Source organism: Triticum aestivum, chromosome 5B (assembly GCF_018294505.1).
Source record: "Triticum aestivum cultivar Chinese Spring chromosome 5B, IWGSC CS RefSeq v2.1, whole genome shotgun sequence".
Lineage (NCBI taxonomy): Eukaryota > Viridiplantae > Streptophyta > Magnoliopsida > Poales > Poaceae > Triticum > Triticum aestivum.
In genome coordinates this window covers 55,238,860-55,262,108 of record NC_057807.1, presented here as the reverse complement: position 1 = coordinate 55,262,108, position 23,249 = coordinate 55,238,860, and the positions used below count along the sequence as shown (strand labels likewise).

General features: G+C 41.7%; 1 pseudogene; it reads right to left on the bottom strand.

Annotated features, from left to right (window-relative positions):
* Nucleotides 1-22,344: 22,344 nt before the first annotated feature.
* The window catches only part of LOC123115650 (pectinesterase 2-like), a 39,700-nt pseudogene continuing 38,795 nt past the window's right edge, over nucleotides 22,345-23,249 (bottom strand).

The following is a 23,249-nucleotide window of genomic DNA, read 5'->3' as shown; positions in this document are numbered from 1 at the left end:
GCATGCTTGCTTGAAATGTATTATGACTGTTAAACTTGTGCCTAAACTCTACTCGAACTTAAAGAAATTAAAAACTGCAACTTTTGGTACATAGTGTATTATCACCCCCCTCTAGACACCTCCTCTCGATCCCTTTCAATTGGTATCAGATCTTTGGTCTCCATTGCTTTGGTTTAATCACCATTGGAGGAAGATGGATGAGTCTACTTTGCGGAGTTTTAGACATAGGGTGCCTATACTTGACGGAGAATACTTTCATGAGTGGAAAAATGAGATGCTTGTGATCTTCAATCGATAACATTTGAACAAGTACATTGCTAGTCCTTGTGCACCTCATGCCGATCCTATGCATCCTACCCCTGATGAATCAATTGACATGGTTAGAAATCTTAGAACTATTAATCTTATCACTAGAGGCTTGCCTAGAAACTTAATTGGAAATTTGCCTACTCTTGAGTGTGCCTACACTATATGGAAATTTCTTGAGGAATGATTTCTGAATTACTCCTTGAAAAATCTAGATAAAATTCTTCATAAGTCTATTACCTTGAGTAAGATGAATTCCAATGATCCTATGTTTGGTAATTGTCTATTTGAACTTACAAACCTTATGCGTGCCAAAGGAGATGTTGGAATCATTAGCGATATTATCTTTGAAGCTACTAGAATTCATAAAGGAAATCATTGTCAAACTCATTCTAACGAATCACCCTCTCTAGGAATTGATCCACCACATGACGATGTTGAACATGGATACTATGACGAGGATGATGATGTTGATGACTTTGACCTTGATGATGCAATGAGACACTTTGGTCTTATGGCAAATCTTCGGGGATATATGGCAGGTGGAAAGGAATGGGTTCTTAATAGTGGATGTACCGATCACATGACAGGAGATGAAGACATGTTTCATGAGCTTGATGAAAACGACGGTCCTCGAAAGTTTGTCACTTTCGGTGACAACTCAAAGGGTAAGGTGGTTGGTCTCGGTAAGGTGGCCATATCACATGATATCTCCATAAAAAATGTTATGCTCGTTGAATCTCTTGGATACAACTTACTTTCAGTATCTAGACTTGCTGATTTTGGTTTCAATGTCCTATTTACTGAAATAGATTGCCAAGTGTTTCATAGAGATAATCATAAATGGTCTTTACCAACATTCGTCGAGGTGATCTATACATTGTTGATTTCACTAAAAAGGCTCAACCTAGAACTTGCTTCATTGCTAAATCTTCCAAAGGTTGGTTATGGCATAGACGATTAGGTCATGTGGGCATGTGAAACCTTGACAAGCTTATTAAAGGTAATCATATCCTTGGCATTAACGATGTCATATTTGATAAGGATAGACTATGCAGCACTTGTCAAGCAGGTAAACAGGTTGGAGGAAGGCATCCCGTGAAGAACATCATGACCACAAAGAGGCCACTCGAGCTACTTCATATGGATCTTTTTGGTCCCAACGCTTACAAGAGTCTCGGTGGAAATTCTTTTGGTCTAGTTATAGTTGATGATTTTTCAAGATTTACGTGGGTGTTCTTTCTCAATGATAAATCGCAGGTCCAAAAGATCTTCAAAAACTTTGTGAGGAAAGCCCAAAACCAGTTTGAACTGAAGATCAAGAAGGTTCGGAGCGACAACGGAACGGAGTTCAAGAATGCAAATGTGGACACCTTTCTTGACGAAGAAGGGATTTCACATGAGTTCTCGGCTACGTACACACCTCAACAAAATGGAGTTGTTGAGATGAAGAACCGGACGCTCATCGAAATGACGTGAACGATGCTTGATGAGTACAAGACACCGAAGCACTTTTGGGCAGAAGCGGTTGAGACAGCTTGTCATGCAACGAATCGCTTGTATCTTCACAAGCTACTTGGCAAGACGGCATATGAGCTCCTCACCGGTAACAAACCCCAAGTTGGATACTTTCAAGTATTCGGCTCAAAATGCTACATTCTTGATAAGCATCGTCGCTCTAAATTTGCTCCTAAGTCTCATGAAGGATTCCTACTTGGTTATGGCTCAAACTCTCACACTTACCGTGTCTATAATAATTTCACCCGAAAGGTTGAAGAGACGGTAGATGTGAAGTTTCATGAATCTAACGGCTCGCAAGTAGAGCAATTGCCAATTGATGCAGGAGATAAAGATCCTTCGGAAGCAATCCAAGACTTCTCTATTGGTAAGGTTCATCCAATGGAGGTGAAGGAGAGTACCTCATCCGTCCAAGTGGAAGCTTCTACCTCATGACAAGGTGAACCAAGAGTTGATACAGAAGCATCCACAAGTGGGACACACCAAGACGAAGAAAACGAGGAAGTACACCAAGATGAACATCAACAACCTCCTTCTCCACCACGATAAGAGAACGACAATGTCAACAACAATGAAGAAGGACAAGAAGAAGAACAAGATGAAGAAGATGTTCCGCCAAGATCCAAGCAAAGGCTTTCATGAGTTCGAGCAAGAGTCGCCAGAGACCATCCCGTCGAGCAAATCTACAATGATATCGACACTCGCTCTAAAACTCGTTTAGCTAACTTTTGTGAACATTATTCATTCATCTCTAGCATTGAACCTATGAAGGTTGAAGAAGCATTGAAAGATCTGGATTGGATAAACGCCATGCATGAAGAGCTACACTCAAGGCTACACTCAAGTCGAAGGTATGGACTATGGTGAGACATATGCCCCCGCTGCTAGACTTGAGTCCATTCGCATCTTACTTGCCTATGCTAATCACCATGATATCACCTTGTACCAAATGCATCAAAAGTGCTTTTATAAATGGTGAAATAGAGGAGGAAGTTTATGTTAAGCAACTGATGTCTACTACACAACCTTCTTCTTGTAGACGTTGTTGGGCCTGCAAGTGCACAGGTTTGTAGGACAGTAGCAAATTTCCCTCAAGTGGATGACCTAAGGTTTATCAATCCATAGGAGGCGTAGTATGAAGATGGTCTCTCTCAAACAACCCTGCAACCAAATAACAAAGAGTCTCTTGTGTCCCCAACACACCCAATACAATGGTAAATTGTATAGGTGCACTAGTTCGGCAAAGAGATGGTGATACAAGTGCAATATGGATGGTAGATAAAGGTATTTGTAATCTGAAATTATAAAAACAGCCAGGTAACTAATGATAAAAATGAGTGTAAACGGTATTGCAATTATAGGAAACAAGGCCTAGGGTTCATACTTTCGCTAGTGCAAGTTCTCTCAACAATAATAACATAGATAGATCATATAACAATCCCTCAACATGCAACAAAGAGTCACTCCAAAGCCACTAATAGAGGAGAACAAACGAAGAGATTATGGTAGGGTATGAAACCACCTCAAAGTTATTCTTTCGGATCAATCTATTCAAGAGTTCGTACTAGAATAACACCTTAAGACACAAATCAACCAAAATCCTAATGTCACCTAGATACTCCATTGTCACCTCAAGTATCCATGGGCATGATTATACGTTATGCATCACACAATCTCAGATTCATCTATTCAACCAACACAAAGTACTTCAAAGAGTGCCCCAAAGTTTCTACCGGAGAGTCAAGAACGTGTGCCAACCCCTATGCATAGGTTCATGGGCGGAACCCGCAAGTTGGTCACCAAAGCATACATCAAGTGGCACATGATATCCCATTGTCACCACAGATAAGCACGGCAAGACATACATCAAGTGTTCTCATAAAATACTCAATCCGATAAGATAACTTCAAAGGGAAAACTCAATTCATCGCGAGAGAGTAGAGGGGGACAAACATCATAAGATCCAACTATAATAGCAAAGCTCGGGATACATCAAGATCGTGCCATAGAGGGAACACGAGAGAGAACACGAGAGAGAGAGATCAAACACATAGCTACTGGTACATACCCTCAGCCCCGAGGGTGAACTACTCCCTCCTCATCATGGATAGCGTCGGGATGATGAAGATAGCCACCGGTGAAGGATCCCCCCTCCGGCAGGGTGCCGGGAAGTGCTCCTGAGAGGTTTTTGGTGGCTACAGAGGCTTGCGGTGGCAGAACTCCCGTTCTATCTTGATATTCGATGTTTTTAGGGTACATAGGCTTATATAGGCGAAATAAGTCGGTCGGGAGGTGCTCGAGGGGCCCACGAGACAGGGGGTGCGCCCAATAGGGGGGGGGGCGTGCCCCCTATCTCCTGGGCTCCTCGAGTATCTTCTGACGTGAACTCCAAGTCTCCAGGATGATAATCTTCCAAAAAGTCACGTTGTCGAAGGTTTCATTCCGTTTGGACTCCGCTTGATATTCCTTTTCTTCTAAATACTGAAACAGGCAATAAAACAGCAATATGGGCTGGGCCTCTGGTTAATAGGTTAGTCCCAAAAGTAATATAGAAGTGTATAATAAGGCCCATAATCATTTAAAACAAATAATAAAATACCATGAATGCTTCATAAATTATAGATACGTTGGAGACGTATCAAGCATCCCCAAGCTTAATTCCTACTCGTCCTCGAGTAGGTAAATGATAAAGAAAGAATTTATGAAGTGTGAATGCTAGAAGGTGCACAAGTTTGATCAAAGATAATTTCAATCACCTTTTCCAGCATGATAATATGTCATAATAGTAGTTTATCTCATAAAACTTTTCACGAACTAGTAACAAGCAATTCACATGTTAAAGCATAGACCATAAACTTTCTTGAAAACTAGCAAACTTCATTCTTAGTCATCAAACAATTGCAATTCATCTTACTTTCAGGAAGAGTCTATGTTGGATCTTTGATTTAGCAAACTTCACATACTCAACTATCATATAGCCTTCTACAATTGCTAACACTCACGCAATACTTGTGGTTATGAAGTTTTAATCAGACACAGAGAAAGATTGGGGCTTATAATGTTGCCTCCAAACGTGTTCACCTTTGGGTGATGTAAACAATAATAGTTCATGCTAACATACATCTAGTTGGATATATATATATATATATATCAGGATCACCCCACCACGAAGTGCTTGCCAAAGGATAAAATGAAAAAAGGAAAAGTGAAGATCACCTTGACTCTTGCATAAAGTAAAAGACATAAAGTGAAATATAGGCCCTTCGCAGAGGGAAGCAGAGGTTGTCATGCGCTTTTAGGGTTGTATACACAAAATCTTAATGCGAAAGAACGTCACTTTATATTGCCCCTTGTATATGGACCTTTATTATGCAGTCCGTCGCTTTTATTGCTTCCATAACAAGTTCGTACAAAGCTTATTTTCTCCACACTAATAAGTCATGCATATTTAAAGAGCAATTTTTATTGCTTGCACCGATGACAACTTACTTGAAGGATCTTACTCAATCCATAGGTAGATATGGTGGACTCTCATGGCAAGACTGGGTTTAAGGATATTTGGAAGCACAAGTAGTATCTATACTTGGTGCTAGGAATTTTGGCTAGCAAGGGTAGAAAGGCAAGCTCAACATGTTTAAATGATCCATGACATATACTTTAACTCAGATGTGAGAAAACATAACCCATTACGTTGTCTTCCTTGTCCAACATCAACTCTTTAGCATGTCATATTTAATGAGTGCTCATAATTATAAAATATGCCTATGATAATATATTTATATGTGAAATCTCTCTTCCTTCAATATTCTTTCATGAATTGTTCAAATGACCAATACAATGCTTGCTAACCTTCAATAAACTTACTATTTCTACTTCTTAGATGTGAAGTCATTACTCCCCATGGGATAAGCAAATGAAACATATATAATTTCAGATTTATGACATTCAACTCATTCAACCATTTACTCATAGGATATAAGTGAAGCACAAGAGTAAATGACAAACTACTCCAAAAAGATATATGTGAAGATCAATGAGTAGCTAAATAATTATGTAGCTATGTGAAGACTCTCTATCAATTAAGAATTTCAGATTTAGGTATTGTATTCAAGCAGCAAACAAAACAAAATAAAATGACATTGCAAGGATGCACAACTCATGTGAAGAAGCAAAAACTTAGGCTCAACCGATACTAACCGATAGTTGTTGAAGAAGAAAGGTGGGATGCCTACCGGGGCATCCCCAAGCTTAGATGCTTGAGAATTCTTGAAATATTATCTTGGGGTGCCTTGGGCATCCCCAAGCTTGAGATTTTGTGTCTCCTTAATTCCTTTCATGTCACAGTCTCTCTTTTTATCAAAAGCTTCATCCACACCAAACTCAACAAGAACTCGTGAGATAGGTTAGTATAAACCAATGCAAAAACTTATCATTTTCTACTGTAACAAATCACTTAAATTATTATTCAACATTGAATATTAAATGTCTCTGCATATTTAATACTCCTATCCTCAAATAGAATCATTAAATATGCAAACAATGCAAACATAATAGCAATCTGCCAAAACAGTACAGTCTGTAAAGAATGTAAGATTCGTCATACTTACCTAACTCCAAAAATTATGAGAGAAAATTCACACTGTAATAAATTTATCAGAGCCCAATATTCAAAAATATTCAACATTATACCATTGTATGACTTTTCTAGGGAATTTTTTCAACAGCGGTAAACTTTCTATTTTCAAACAGCAACATGTATACTAGCAAAATAAGCATGGCAAAGGCTATCCTTGACTTTTTATTGAAACTAAAGATGCAAAACATTAATCTAAATAACAGCAAGAAAATACAAACAAAATAAAATGACGCTCCAAGCAAAACACATATCATGTGGCGAATAAAAATATAGCTCCAAGTAAAGTTACCGATGAACGAAGACGAAAGAGGGGATGCCTTCCGGGGCATCCCCAAGCTTAGTTGCTTGGTTGTCCTTGAATATTACCCTGGGGTGCCTTGGGCATCCCCAATTTAGGCTCTTTCCACTCCTTATTCCATAGTCCATCGAATCTTTTACCCAAAACTTGAAAACTTCAACCACACAAAACTCAAAACAAAACTCGTAAGCTGCGTTAGTATAAGAAAATAAATCACCACTTTAAGGTACTGTAATGAACTCATTCTTTATTTATACTTGTGTTAAACCTACTTTATTCCAACTTCTCTATGGTTCATACCACTTAATACTAGACATAGATGCATCAAAAAAAGCAAACAACACAATGAAAACAGAATCTGTCAAAATCAGAACAGTCTGTAGTAATCTGTATCAAACGTATACTTCTGGAACTCAAAAAATTCTTAAATAAATTGCTGGACCTGAGGAATTTGTCTATTAATCATCTAAAAAATAATCAACCTAAAATAACTCTCCAGTAAAAAATGGCAGCTATTCTCGTGAGCGCAAAAGTTTCTGTTTTTTACAACCAGGTCATAAAGACTTCACCCAAGTCTTCCCAAATGCTCTACTTGGCACTTTATTGAAACAAAAGCTATAAAACATGATTACTACAGTAGAATAACCATGTGAACACACAAAAACAGTAAGGATACATATTGGGTTGTCTCCCAACAAGCTCTTTTCTTTAATGCCATTTTAGCTAGGCATGATGATGGCAATGATGCTCACATAAAAGATAAGAATTGAAACATAACGGGAGCATCATGAAGCATATGACTAGCACATTTAAGTCTAACCCACTTCCTATGCATAGGTATTTTGTGATCAAACAACTTATGGGAACAATAATCAACTAGCATAGGAAGATAAAACAAGCATAGCTTCAAGAATTTCAACACATAGAGAGGAAACTTGATATTATTGCAATTCCTACAAGCATATGTTCCTCTCTCATAATAATTTTCAGTAGCATCATGAATGAATTCAACAATATAACCAGCACCTAAAGCATTCTTTTCATGATCTACAAGCATAGAAATTTATTACTCTCCACAGAAGCAAAATTCTTCTCATTCGGAATGGTGGGAGTATCATAAGAGACTTGAACACTAAAAATTGTTTCCACATTAAAAGAGTAATGTTAAGAAAAAGGGTAATCATGACAAGTTTTATAAATATAATAATCACTACTTTTTACAGCATAAGCTTCATCACAATAGTCATCATAAGTAGCAACTTCGTTCTCATCATAATCGATTGAAACCTCTCCCAAGATAGTGGAATCACTAAATAAAGTTGACACTCTTCCAAATCCACTTTCATATTCATCACAATAAAATTCAACATCCTCCAAAATAGTGGGATCAATACTACCTAAAGTTTACACTCTTACAAACCCACTTTCATCAATATAATCATCATAAGTAGGAGGCATGCTATCATCATAACAACTTTGCGTATCAAAACTTGGGATGCTAGAAATATCATCTTCATTAAACATAGCATCCCCAAGCTTGGGACAATCATTAATTTCAGCAAATATATTCTCAAATATTTCATACTCATCAAACATAGCGTCCCCAAGCTTGGGCCTTTTCATATCATAAGCGTAATCATCATCAATAGTATGGATAGCACCAATAGTATAGCAATTATCATCATCACAATGAGTAGTACGAGCAACATCATTTGGGAGGGATACTTTTTTACCTTTGCTGCCCCTTCTCTTCCTTTTCTTCTTCACATTATGTGTGGGTTCAACCTTCTTTATTGATGGGATTGGTTGAATAGAAAGCTCCTCCTCATTACCAGAATCATCATAAGAAATAATAGGAGGAGATTGGGAAGTCTCTTCCCTTTCATTAGTATTCTCTTCATCTTCTATTTGCTTCCTTTTCTTTAGGTAATTGGCAACATAAGGATTTTAAATGCAATTCACCGCAGAAAACATATAAATATCTTCTAGATCAAAATCAAGAAATCTATCAAGACTAAATTTTGGAATACCCTCAGTTATACGTTTCATTTCTTCATACCCCAAAAGAAGACTAAGCTCTTTATGATGCCCAAGGGTAATCAAGTTATCACAATTTTTGGACATGATTCGATCATGAAACAATTTGCATTGGAGATTTAAATGACCACGTTCATTGCAAAGTTCACAAGGAGCGCGAAAAATATTGAATCTTCTAGCACACTCATCAAGACTTTCTGGCAAACCTTTAGTTTTTAAATGCTTATGCCTCTTGCAATATCTATTTTCTCTATTTGGTGTGTCCATGCAAGTCCAATCTACTCCACACAAATCAACATGCTTATAGGAGACATTTTCATCATAACTAGTGCAATCATTATTAGTACTATGGATATTCAAGGAGTTTATACTAACAACATTGCAATGATGCTCATCATTCAAAGATATAGTACCAAACATTCTAATGCATTCTTCTTCTAGCACTTGAGCACAATTTTCCTTTCCATCAAACTCACGAAAGATATTAAAGAGACGAAGCGTATGAGACAAACTCAACTCCATTTTTTTGTAGTTTTCCTTTATAAACTAAACTAGTGATAAAACAAGAAACAAAAAGATTTTGATTGCAAGATCTAAAGATATACCTTCAAGCACTCACCTCCCCGGCAACGGCGCCAGAAAAGAGCTTAGTTGACGGGGTGTGAGTACCGTTTACCTAGCCTCCCCGGCAACGGCGCCAGAAAAGAGCTTGATGTCTACTACACAACCTTCTTCTTGTAGACGTTGTTGGCCCTGCAAGTGCACAGGTTTGTAGGACAGTAGCAAATTTCCCTCAAGTGGATGACCTAAGGTTTATCAATCCGTAGGAGGCGTAGGATGAAGATGGTCTCTCTCAAACAACCCTGCAACCAAATAACAAAGAGTCTCTTGTGTCCCCAACACACCCAATACAATGGTAAATTGTATAGGTGCACTAGTTCGGTGAAGAGATGGTGATACAAGTGCAATATGGATGGTAGATAAAGGTATTTTTAATCTGAAATTATAAAAACAGCAAGGTAAGTAATGATAAAAATGAGCGTAGACGGTATTGCAATGATAGGAAACAAGGCCTAGGGCTCATACTTTCACTAGTGCAAGTTCTCTCAACAATAATAACATAGATAGATCATATAAGAATCCCTCAAAATGCAACAAAGAGTCACTCCAAAGCCACTAATAGCGAAGAACAAACAAAGAGATTATGGTAGGGTATGAAACCACCTCAAAGTTATTCTTTCGGATCAATCTATTCAAGAGTTCGTACTAGAATAACACCTTAAGACACAAATCAACCAAAACCCTAATGTCACATAGATACTCCATTGTCACCTCAAGTATCCGCGGGCATGATTATACGATATGTATCACACAATCTCAGATTCATCTATTCAACCAACACAAAATACTTCAAAGAGTGCCCCAAAGTTTCTACCGGAGAGTCAAGAACGTGTGCCAACCCCTATGCATAGGTTCATGGGCGGAACCCGCAAGTTGGTCACCAAAACATACATCAAGTGGCACATGATATCCCATTGTCACCACAGATAAGCACGGCAAGACGTACATCAAGTGTTCTCATAAAAGACTCAATCCGATAAGATAACTTCAAAGGGAAAACTCAATTCATCATAAGAGAGTAGAGGGGGAGAAACATCATAAGATCCAACTATAATAGCAAAGCTCTGGATACATCAAGATCGTGCCATAGAGGGAACACGAGAGAGAACACGAGAGAGAGAGAGAGATCAAACACATAGCTACTGGTACATACCCTCATCCCCGAGGGTGAACTACTCCCTCCTCATCATGGATAGCACCGGGATGATGAAGATGGCCACCGGTGAAGGATCCCCCCTCCGACAGGGTGCCGGGAAGGGCTCCCGAGAGGTTTTTGGTGGCTACAGAGGCTTGCGGCGGCGGAACTCCCGATCTATCTTGATATTTGACGTTTTTAGGGTATGTATGCTTATATAGGCGAAAGAAGTCGGTCGGGAGGTGCTCGAGGGGCCCACGAGACAGGGGGGCATGCCCAATAGGGGGGGGGGGGCGTGCCCCCCTATCTCCTGGGCTCCTCGAGTATCTTCTGACGTGAATTCCAAGTCTCCAGGATGATAATCTTCCAAAAAATCACGTTGTCGAAGGTTTCATTCCGTTTGGACTCCGTTTGATATTCCTTTTCTTCTAAATACTGAAACAGGCAATAAAACAGCAATATGGACTGGGCCTCCGGTTAATAGGTTAGTCTCAAAAGTAATATAAAAGTGTATAATAAGGCCCATAATCATTTAAAACAGATAATAAAATAGCATGAATGCTTCATAAATTATAGATACGTTGGAGACGTATCAGCAACCTCCCGGCTTTATCAATCCTAAGAAACCTAATCATGTTTACAAACTTCGCAAAGCTCTTTATGGTCTTAAACAAGCTCCTAGAGCTTGGTATAAATGCTTAACCAAGTTCCTTATTGAAAAAGGCTTTGAGATTAGAAAGATTGATTCTACTCTTTTTACTAAAAGGGTTAATGGAGAATTATTTGTATGCCAAATTTACGTCGATGATATTATATTTGGATCAACTAACCCTCATTTTAGTGAAAAGTTTGGAAAGCTAATGTCGGAGAAGTTTGAGATGTCTATGATGAGTGAACTCAAATTCTTTCTTGGTTTGCAAATCAAGCAAACTAAGGAAGGTACCTTTGTCTCTCAAACGAAGTACACCAAGGACTTATTCAAGAAGTTCAATATGCAAGAATGCAAAGGTATGTCTACGCCCATGCCTACTAGTGGACATCTTGATTTGACCAAACATGGTGAACCGGTTGATCAAAAGGTTTATCGCTCCATGATTGGTTCATTGTTATACCTATGTGCTTAACGCCCCGATATTATGCTAAGTGTGTGCATGTGTCCACGATATCAAGCTGCTCCTAAGGAATGTCATCTTAAGGCTGTGAAAAGGATAGTGAGATACTTAATTCATACACCAAATTTTGGCATTTGGTATCCAAAGAGGGCCTCTTTTGACCTTGTTGGCTACTCCGACTCGAACTATGCTGGAGACAAGGTTGATAGAAAGTCTACTTCGGGTACGTGTCAATTTCTTGGTAGATCACTTATGTCTTGGTCTTCCAAGAAACAAAACTCGGTATCCTTATCCACCGTCGAAGCAGAATACATTGTCGCTGGTTCATGTTGTGCCCAATTACTTTGGATGACCCAAACTCTTAAGGATTATAGGGTTTATGTGAAACATGTTCCATTACTATGTGACAATGAAAGTGCTATCAAGATTGCTCACAATCCTGTGCAACATTCTCGAACTAAGCATATTGAAGTTCGACATCATTTCATTCGAGATCATGTTGCCAAAGGGAACATTAACCTTAAGCATGTTCTCACTGATAAACAATTAGTGGATATATTCACTAAACCACTTGATGAGAAAGTGTTTTGCAGGTTGAGAGGTGAATTGAACATCATTGATGCTTCAAACTTGGAGTAGGAACTCCATTCGGATACATGCAAGGCTTGAGCCTATAACTAATTTTTGATATTTCTCTTATGATGATAATCATATGTCTTGGATATATTTGCACCTTGCATGTCATCTAATCCTTGTAGGTGCTTGGATGAATAGAAATCTATGAGATTGCAAACCACTCAATTCTTGAGCAATCTCTACATCACCAAGTCTCTACACAACGGTGGTTAAAGACAAGGAAGCACGGAACCCTTCAACATATCCTTCGACAAATTCTATTTTAAACTTTATGACTGTCATTTTGGATGCACAAGTGCTCTTCCTTGCAAAACTAACCCATGTAGGTAGATGAACTCAAATTCCAAAGTGGTGCTCCCAACTCTTGATGAGCTACATCAACCTCAAGCAATCCACACAAGTTCAACTACATGATCACGATCAACACCACTCCCCAAGGTATGTTATTCCATCTTAGAGAAGCTTTACTCCAAGTCATGAGTCAAAGCAACTCAACAAGATGTGAATACATCAAAATGCTTAAACGAAAAATGGTAACCCCATTTTGAGCTTAAACAATGAGTATGACCTATGATCAAGTGATCTCACTTGACTCTTAAGTCAATATGCTCTAACATAGGTGACTTTATCGCCGACCATTTCTAGATGAAGTTCTCTCGTGTTCTTTTCGGTGCTCTTGCATTTTTCTCATGCATATTTGTTCCCTCTTTCAAAAAAAACTTCATCTAGCTTTCTTTCTTTATTTCTTTGTTCTGCATTTCCTTGCATCAAATTCCTTGCAAATCTTTGTGAAATCTTACCTGTCTAGTGAGATGAGGTGACAAGTGTTCTCTCTGTGATGAACTCGGTCACACCGGCATGTTATTTTTGGTCCCACCGAAACCCTTCGGTGCTACCGAAGCATACAACTCGGTGCCACCGATTTCATAACAAGAAAAATAGCTTGCCACTTGTTCCTGTGTTCTTTTGATCCAGCTCCACTCAATTAATCTTGTCCTCTACCAGCATCACATTTTACTTGTTGCTTTGATCTGTGGCTCAAGGATCAAACCCGTTTGTGACAACAAATCCAGAAGATCCTCCTTGGAAATTGATGTCAAAGGGGGAGAGAGAGATCACATCAAAACTTTATCATATCGATAGAGAGAGATCACATCAAAACTTTATCATATCTCTAGGGGGAGAGAATACTCAAGAAGAGAGAGTAATCTTCAAGGATCCCAGATGCTTGGTGTTCAAGAGGAGAGAAGTCACATGTCTTTAAGAGGGGAAAATACATGTTCATATTTGTTTGATTGCATTAGCTATGCCTTGTGTTCCTTAGCTCTGATTTTCTGTTCCCTATCTTCTCCCAGTATCCCATGTTAGATTCAGGGGGAGCAAGACATCTAAGGGAAGGAAATCCTTGAATTCATTGCACATCTTTACCTTTGGGGACATGTCTATATCAATGGAGTACTCAGTACCTACTTTCTACATGTCATCCCAATCTTGGTACTCTTGTGGGTTGTTTTCTTTGCTCTGGGCAGTAGGTGTATCTATGTTATCTAACCTTGTTTACGCAGGTACATTCCATCCTAAGCCAACTTAAGACCACAAGGTAAGTATATGCATCACAATCATGAGTATGAGGATCTCTTGCTGATGTACATGCTGTTTGCAAGAGGACCTCATGAGCATGAAGGTACTTTTCCCATATTTACATCTCTTGCTCTGATGCATATAGCCAAGATACCTGTAACACATTGCCTTATCTGTCATGCTTATGCATTCACATGCTCCTATATTCCATATTTACATGATTGCATACATGTAGGGGAGCCTATGCTTGTTGCATGTCTTTCCAAAGCTTTACTTGTTATTCTCTATATCTTTATCTAAAGCTTTGATGTATGTTGTCATCAATTACCAAAAAGGGGGAGATTGAAAGCACAAGTGCTCCCTGGGTGATTTTGGTAATTTATGTTAACATATCTCTTGTTGGACTAATACCTTTACCTAGTATATTTCAGATAAGTTCAACAATGGAGTGGCATGGACTAGAGGAAGTGGATCCCTCAAAGAACTAAGGACAAAAGGATTGGATCAAGCTCAAAGCTCAAGACTCTACATTTTCTATTTTAGTGATCCAAGATCGCATTAAGTCTATAGGAAAAGCCAATACTATCAAGGAGGGATGAGGTGTTGCTTAATGAGGTTCTTGCTCTAAATGCTTAGTGATATGCTCCAAAGCCCTCAACTACTTTCTCACATCCACCTATGACCTAAACCAAAAGTCAAACTCGGCCCCATCGATTCTTTCTATCCGGCGCCACTGAGTTCAGATGTCATAGCCACTGCCACAAACCCTAGGCAAATAGGTCTCACTGATAGGGATCTCGGTCTCACCGAGATGGGATTGTAATCTCTCTGGTTAGCTTATTACCAAAATCGGTCCCACCGAGTTTGAGTAATCGGTCCCACCGATTGCAATGTAAACTCTATGTTTCCCTTTCGTAACGTTTCGGTCCAACCGAGATGAGCGAATCGGTCCCACCGAGTTTACCTGACCAACTCTCTGGTTAGCTTATTACCAAATCGGTCTCACCGAGTTTGTGTAGTCGGTCTCACCGAGATTATGTTATGCCCTAACCCTAACCATATCGGTCCTACCGAGTTGCATGTCGGTCCCATCGAAAATCCTAACGGTCACTAGATTTACTAAATCGGTCTGACCGAATTTCTCAATTTTGTCCCACCGAGATTGGTAAGTTGTGTGTAATGGTTAGATTTTGTGTGGAGGCTATATATACGCCTCCACCCCCTCTTCATTCGTAGATAGAGCCATCAGAACATGCCTACACTTCCAACTTACATTTTCTGAGAGAGAACCACCTACACTTGTGTTGAGGTCAAGATATTCCAATCCTACCATATGAATCTTGATCTCTAGCCTTCCCCAAGTTGCTTTCCACTCAAATCTTCTTTCCACCAAATCCATATCCTGTGAGAGAGAGTTGAGTGTTGGGGAGACTATCATTTGAAGCACAAGAGCAAGTAGTTCATCATCAACACACCATTTGTTACTTCTTGGAGAGTGGTGTCTCCTAGGTTGGCTAGGTGTCACTTGGGAGCCTCCGACAAGATTGTGGAGTTGAACCAAGGAGTTTGTACGGGCAAGGAGATCGCCTACTTCGTGAAGATATACCCCTAGTGAGGCAAGTCCTTCGTGGGCGACGACCATGGTGGGATAGACAAGGTTGCTTCTTCGTGGACCCTTCGTGGGTGGAGCCCTCCGTGGACTCGCGCAACCGTTACCCTTCGTGGGTTGAAGTTTCCATCAACGTGGATGTACGATAGCACCACCTATCGGAACCACAGCTCAAAAATCTCCGTGTCTCCAAATTGCGTTTGCACACTCCAATCCCTTCCCTTTACATTCTTGCAAGTTGCATGCTTTACATTCCGCTGCTCATATACTCTTTGCATGCTTGCTTGAAATGTATTGTGATTGTTAAACTTGTGCCTAAACTCTACTCAAACTTAAAGAAATTAAAAACTGCAACTTTTGGTACATAGTGTATAATCACCCCCCTCTAGACACCTCTTATCGACCCTTTTCATCGCCTTAGCAACCTCTGCACCACCAGGAACTGGAGCTGTTGTGCCAAGACTCTCACCTATGGATGGCATATCATTGTGAACTGTTGCCTCAGCAACTTCTGCCGTGGACACAGGAGTGCCACCGCCCACGCGCTTGGAATCCGTGTCAGATGAGCGGGAACCTTCCTTGCTTAGGTTGGTCTCGGGGGAGTCCACTTCAACACTTGCTGATCGGGTGGCATGGCTCACAGCGGCATCTTTCATTGCCAACGGGGTGGGCAATATTTCAACAGTCCTCGCTGATACCGACTCGTCACTCCCAGATGTACGGATGCCTGTTGTTGTAGCCTGCACATCTGCAACCGGCGGAGATGGTCGTCCGCTTGCGTCAGAGCTAGTGGGAACAGTTGACGGTGCAGCAGCAATTTTGTCGACTGGCGTGTCATGAACATCTGAGTTGCCACTTGTTGACGGCTTTGAATGAAGGTGTTCGAGTGGGTCCCTGATGATATGAGTGGTCGCGCATGTAGTAGTCTACTTCACCCTGCGAAGAAAAAGCACATGGAAAGTATTAAGAAAATGAACAAAAAAATTTGTAATTGTAACCATCTTTAAAAAAATGAATGAAATGTGTGAAGTGCCAGGGTTGTCATTTAAAAGCTAGTTATGGGTGAGCACACAAGCCAATGAAAAGCTGGGTAGTTGCTATGTAGGTGGAATAAGAGTTGCCATACTACATAGGTAGCAGTTGCCATGCAGAACAAGTAGGGGTTGCCATGGCAGCCATCTCGAAAAAAAGAAAAAAAATGTTTGATGTGCCAGGGCTGTAGTTTCAAAACTAGATATTGATGATCACACAAGCCAATGGAAACATGGTAGTTGCCATGTAGGTGCATTAAGAGTTGCCATTTGGCCTAGATAGCAGTTGCCATGCAAAAACAAGCAGGAGTTGCCATGCAGTTGAAAAGAGAGAGATGATTGGAAAAAACAGCAGTTGCCATGTGGGACTGATGGCATTAACCCATGTGGCAAGCTGAACAGCTGCATTGAAAAGCAAAAACATAGAACTGTGGCAATGAAAAAGAACATGGATAACCTACTTCTTGACTGGCTTCCTCAAGTCTAGCAACACGATAGGATCCCCAGTGTTGGACGTCATCGTACGAGGAGATGACCTGGTGGAATGGGTGTCACCAGCAATGGGGGCACCCTTTTTCAATCGAGCAGAAGCACGGGTTGGCGTTGGTGCTTGTTTCTTCATAACTGCTCGTCCACCATCTGACGCCTCACTGCACATATAAGAAAAGTGGCAAAAAAAGATGCCAAGTGTCAGACACGAAAATCATTTCCATGCTTACCAAAGCAAATTCAAAAAAGGGTCAGTCTGTTCAACAAGACAGGCAAAACAAAATACTGAAAAATATAAGTCGAACCTCCTCCTAGCAGCTACAGGATCGGTCCTAGACCTCTTGCCAGGAGAGCCCTGCCCAACATCCTCTGGATCCCTCCTCCTCTTTGATGGCGACACCCCCTTTCCTCTCGCAGCTGTATGTTCTTTGACTTTCTCCGGTGAGGGGACATCTGTTGCAGCCTTGCCCTTCTTACCGCCTTCACGAATTTCAACATGTTCATCATCGTCAGTGTCGCACTGCACGTTCTACATGTCATCATCATCATCCTTGTTGAGAGCAGCATCTCCATCTAGTTCATCTTGTGTGTCAGGAAGCTCCTGGGAACTGTTGTAGTCACACCGACCACGACAACCAGTTGGCCGATGTGTCCGTTCTGCAACAAATGTTGTGAACTGCCTCGCGACCGCGTCTTTGTCAGAGCCATTGAGGGACGTCCAACCTTCAACCAACTTCCCGAGCAAGTCGGTCATTCCGGATGCAAACTGCCCAATTAGATGCTCGACAGGTGCCCTCGCCTGTGCACAAAACAAGAAGCAGCAGTAAGCAACCATATTAGAGTCGCGCGCACAAGATCAAAATAAACCCAAAGTAAACCATAGATATATATCATTGATTACCTCAGTAGGACAAGACGGAGCTGAGTGCACGTCCATCCACTTTCCAAAGTTTTGAGGCCCACCAAACACGCTGTAGTCTATAGCATGCTTGGCCATTAGCTGGAAATAACCAAAAAAAACAGCTAGGATGTGAGGGAGAGAATAATGAACACAAACTAACAGTTCATGCTTGGCCATGGCTGCGCAGATAGCCATGGCTAACAGGGTAGTCATCTCTTGTTAGCCACAGACACTTGCCATATGAGCATTTTTTTCATATGTTGTGCAGCAATAAAATTGAAAGAATGTCGTGAAAAGAAAGAAACCAGAACTAACCTGCAGTTTCCCATATTTCATATCAGTTACCCTGTCTACAGCAAGCACTGCCTTGACAACATCGTAAGTCCATGCAGAAACAACAAACTTATGTGCAGGCGGCGGGCCTCCTATCCCAGTGAAGTCCACGGTGGACAGATTAAGACAGTCGACGTACATAAGCTGATGTACAACAATTTAAATAGGAAAAAATATCAGTTGCCGTCATGGTATGTTGGAAAAACAAGCTAATGTATGTTCCTTCAATCATAAAGTTGAATGGCATGAAAAAGAAAAGAAGAAGTTGCCATCTGTCTATGTTAGTTGCCATCATGGTATGATGGCAGTTGCCATCTTGTTATGATGTTAGTTGCCACAATGTCACCATCATGGTTGCCATGAATATATAATGATGTTAAAGAGTGTTCACAAAAAGGACTGGTAAAAAAATACCATTAAATGTAGTCGACAACCCTTCTGGTACATCTTGTTCGAGAATGCATCATGCAGGAAGTCCGCAATAAACTTACACCAATTCATCTTCTTCACATCTTTTAGTTTTTCCTGCACAGCACAAATTTCAGGACAAGAAGTTGCCGCATCAGAAAATCAAATGAAAAAACATCAAAAAAACTGGCAGTGACTAGCTTACACATGACATCGGAGCCAAAAAGATTGGAAGAAAATGAAGGAGAAGAGATAGATCATTCACCAGGATGGGGAAGCATTTGCTGCTTGGGCAAAGAGAAGTGGTCGGCGCAAAAACAACTGAGATGAGGTACATGAGTAGCTTCATCTTAAAAACCTCGCCATGGGTTGTCATGGCCTGCAACGAATCTGCCAGGAAAGTCGGGTTCGGCACGGATTCCAACCCAGGAAACAAACGGGGAAACAACATTCCCTCGATCTTATTATTGACCTCATACGAGACTTTGATTTCTCCATGGGGCACACCCAAAGTGCAGAACACGAATTCCTCATCCAACGGTAGTCTTCCACATCCCGGAATCACAAATTCTCTCGAGGCGGGGTCGTAAATCTCACCAAGCCAATCGCATACAGGGTTCACAAGATTCTTGCACCGAACATCCATCAGAACCTGCATACCCATCTCAACAGCAGCTCCCTTCTGATCGTCGGTAAATTCGTCGGTCAATGAAGTCAGGCGTTCCTGCGAAGCCCTATTGCGAGTATGTTTCTTCTTCTACAAAAACAGACAAATGATCATTTGTTGCCATGTTTTCACTCTCATGAAAAATTTAGTTTCTAACATACGATTGCAAGCTCGATGTGGTATCCAAAAACATATGGAGGGGTGGGGGGGAGGGGGTGGACAGTTACCTCATCGCCGTCTTTTCGATGTCCAGTTGCCCGATTCTGCCGAGGTACATCCATGAAATCATCATTGTCGCTTTGATGATCGCCGCGAGCCATTCTGCTGAGGTAAGAACAAACCAAATTGTCAGGGTGGGAATGAAATGTATGAAGTAAGCAATTGCCACATAACAAAAATGTGCTTGCCACATGGGCTCAATTGAAATGGCAAATAGTGAAGGCAAATATCATATGAACACACATGCACCCTTATGATTGTCGAAGACATAAATATGACAATTAAACACATTGGCTTCATTTGAAAAATGTACAGATCGTACTGCACTTTAAACAAAATGTTGAAGTTGCCATGTTAGCACAAGATATTACAAAAGAAAGGCACAACTCTTCCACTGCACAAACATAAAATGTGGCAACTCACACCCTGTCCTTATAAAAAAACAAGTTGCCATGTGTTGAAAGGCAAAATATGCTAGATTGAAATTGACATGTTAAAAATGCAACACAAATTCAAAAAAAGCATTGAAAACATCTGCTGAACAACCTGTAATTGCAATGCACGCACTGACCTCATACTAAAAAATGGGTTACCATTTAGTACAACCAAATATGTTCAGATATCACAAGTCAGCGTGGAAAAACACAAATTTGAGTCTGTGGTACAGTTAATTTGTCACAAAATATCCTGCCTACAACATGGCACCAGCCATACTGTGTTCACAGAAAATACTTGACACATGGAAAATATATATGTGGCAACTGACACAGTTGATGTGGAAGTTAGTTGCCAACCAGTGCACATAGTTGGTGAAACTGCCATGACTACCTATTTACTACACTTTACCATGCCATATTATTTTGTTAGTTGCCACAAGTCAGCGTGGCAAAACACACACAACTTGGGTCTGTAGTACAGTTAATTTTCCACATTATCCTGCCTACAACATGGCAACAGCCATACTGTGTTCACAGAAAATACTTGCCACATGAAAAAGCATATATGTGGCAACTGCCACAGCTGATGTGGAAGTTAGTTGCCATCCAGTGCACACAGTTGCTGAAACTGCCATGAGTACATATTTACTACACTTTACCATGCCATATTATTTTGTCAGTTTCCACAAGTCAGCGTGGCAAACACACATAATTTGGGTCTGTAGTGCAGTTAATTTGCCACATTATCCTGCCTACAACATGGCAACAGCCATACTGTGTTCACAAAAAATACTTGCCACATGAAAAAGCATATATGTGGCAACTGCCACATCTGATGTGGGAGTTAGTTGCCATCCAGTGCACACAGTTGTTGAAACTGCCATGACTACATATTTACTACACTTTACCATGCCTGCAGCGTGGCAACAACCATAGCATGAGCACGAAGTTAGTTGCCACATGGAAAACATATTTGTGGCAACTATCACACTCGATCAGGAAATTATTTGCCATATGGTGCAGCTAGTTACTGAAACTACCACGTTCGCATTCATACTGCGCTTTGAAAATAACTACCTAGATCTAGGGTTCGATGGCAACTATCATAACTTGAAATTCATGAACAAAATTCTCACTACACTGATCGCAAAATAGCATTCCGAGGCGACGAGCAACTATCGGACAGAAAAACGACGAGCTAATTCCAAGGCACAACCAGCATTTGGCTCCGGACAGGCCGAACCACACCGGCGTGACCGCCCCCGCGGCGGCGACGAAACTGCTCAATGCCACCGAAAACCGCAAGCGCAAGTCTCCGCCGTCGGTGGGAACGCCGGCGCATGGCGAGCCCGCCTGAATCTCGATGAATCTCGAGCGAAGCTTTGACCACGGAGGGGAGGGGAGAAATGCTGGCAGGATTTTGATCGAGGGAGGGAGCATTACCTTCAACCTGCAAGCGCTCCAGTGAAGACGCTCCGGTCCGGCGAGCCCCACCGACGGCCGCGAATGCCGTCGACTCTTCCGCCTCTGCCGTCGCCTTCTCCTCTCGCCTTCTCCTCCAATCGACTGAACTGCGGGGTGGGTTGTGCGGGTAAGTGAGGGGAGGAGTAAATGGAACCGTGAGGGGAGGGGGGGGGCGAAGTGTGCGACGTGTTTGACGGCAACAATGAACGAGCGTCGCGTGCGGGCGCATAGCAGTTCCACCACACGCCCCGAGTGGCAACCTCTGACCACGGGGAGGCAACCGGCGTGTGGGCAAACTATGTCACACACCACACACGCGCCTTGTCCTACGTGGCAAACAAAATCAGCCAAAACTTGCCAAGATTCATGCAGAGACTGCTGGACGGCGATGGAGGCGTGTGGCTGAGATGCCTAACGCCCACAGTGTGGACGTTAACATTTCCGTTAATATATTATTTCTTAGAGAGCACAATAGTATACATTTATACGTGTCAAAACTAAAATAAACAGAATGGTGACATTTACCGCACAATTGCCGAGGCACCTGGCTAGTTAACCAAACCACATAAACAATAACCAAACACATACGGAAAAACTAACGCCCACACGTGTGGCTGAGATGACATCATCTCTTCACACATTTTAAAAATAGAAAATCCAAAAATATTTCAACGTGCATGCATGCGGTGACATGACGTAGTCTGTGTGCTATAAGGCGTGTGGACGGGTTTGACTCCCACCACACGTGTGGGCGTTAGCGGTGTCCAACACATAAGCCACAAAAATTATTGTTGTGACAAAAATGCCACAAAACTAATAGAAGAATCAGGCAAGTGTCTCTCCACGGTATCCGATGTATTTAAATTTAAGACTGGGTGCTTTGTGATAGAATTGGTCGGTCACAACTCACAACCCGCCGGAGAACGGGATGGATGTGCCGGCGAGCCAGACGTCGCCGTCGATGAAGGACCCCACCGTGAAGGTGCTGGCCTCAGACGCGCTAATGATGCCGTGGCACCCCTTCCACGCAACCCGACCGGACGTGCTGGCGCCGGGCCCTGTGTTCTGGTACTCGGCGTAGTAGAGCGTGTCGAGCGTGAATGTGCCGTCCCACGCGAGCCAGCCGGCGGGGCCGACGACGATGTCGAGCTCAGACTGCATGAACACGGTGCGTCGGTACTGCTTCCACGGCCGGCCGAGGTAGGTCCTGAAGCTGGACTGCACTGCGGCGAGGTCAGAGGCGGCGTCCACCTTGCACTTCTGGACGAAGATGCCAGTGTTCTGTTTGGGATCGGTCCGGCCCTGTGTCGTGTAGGTGTTGCTCTGGTTGGGGAGGGGGGGCGTAGAGGTTGCAACTCTGGAGCATGGCGGTGGAATTGCCGAAGACGAAGTCGATGGTGCCGTAGATGTCGCACTCGCGGAAGAACTGCCGGAGCGAGTGCACGTAGAGGGTGTCCTAGTAGCCCATGAAGCTGCACGGGTAAAAGGCCGAGAGGTCGGCGCCAACGTGGAGCGCCACCGCCTGGTGCTTGGACGGGCCGGCCGCGTTCTCGATGGTCAGGTTGTGGGCTAGGAAGTTGTTGCCCACCACAGCTGCATCATTACAAAGCACAACATGAATTTTCTGTGAAATGTACCGCAAAGGAATCTTGAGGAAAATTTTCTATAGAATTCAGTCCTATGGATAAATAAAGAAATAAATATGTGAAAAAATCTTATGAATTCTAATCCTTGAGAACTCATTTGAGAACCTTTTGAATTAAATATTATATAATGCTATCTTATGAGTGTCATGTAGGATAGAACCGGAG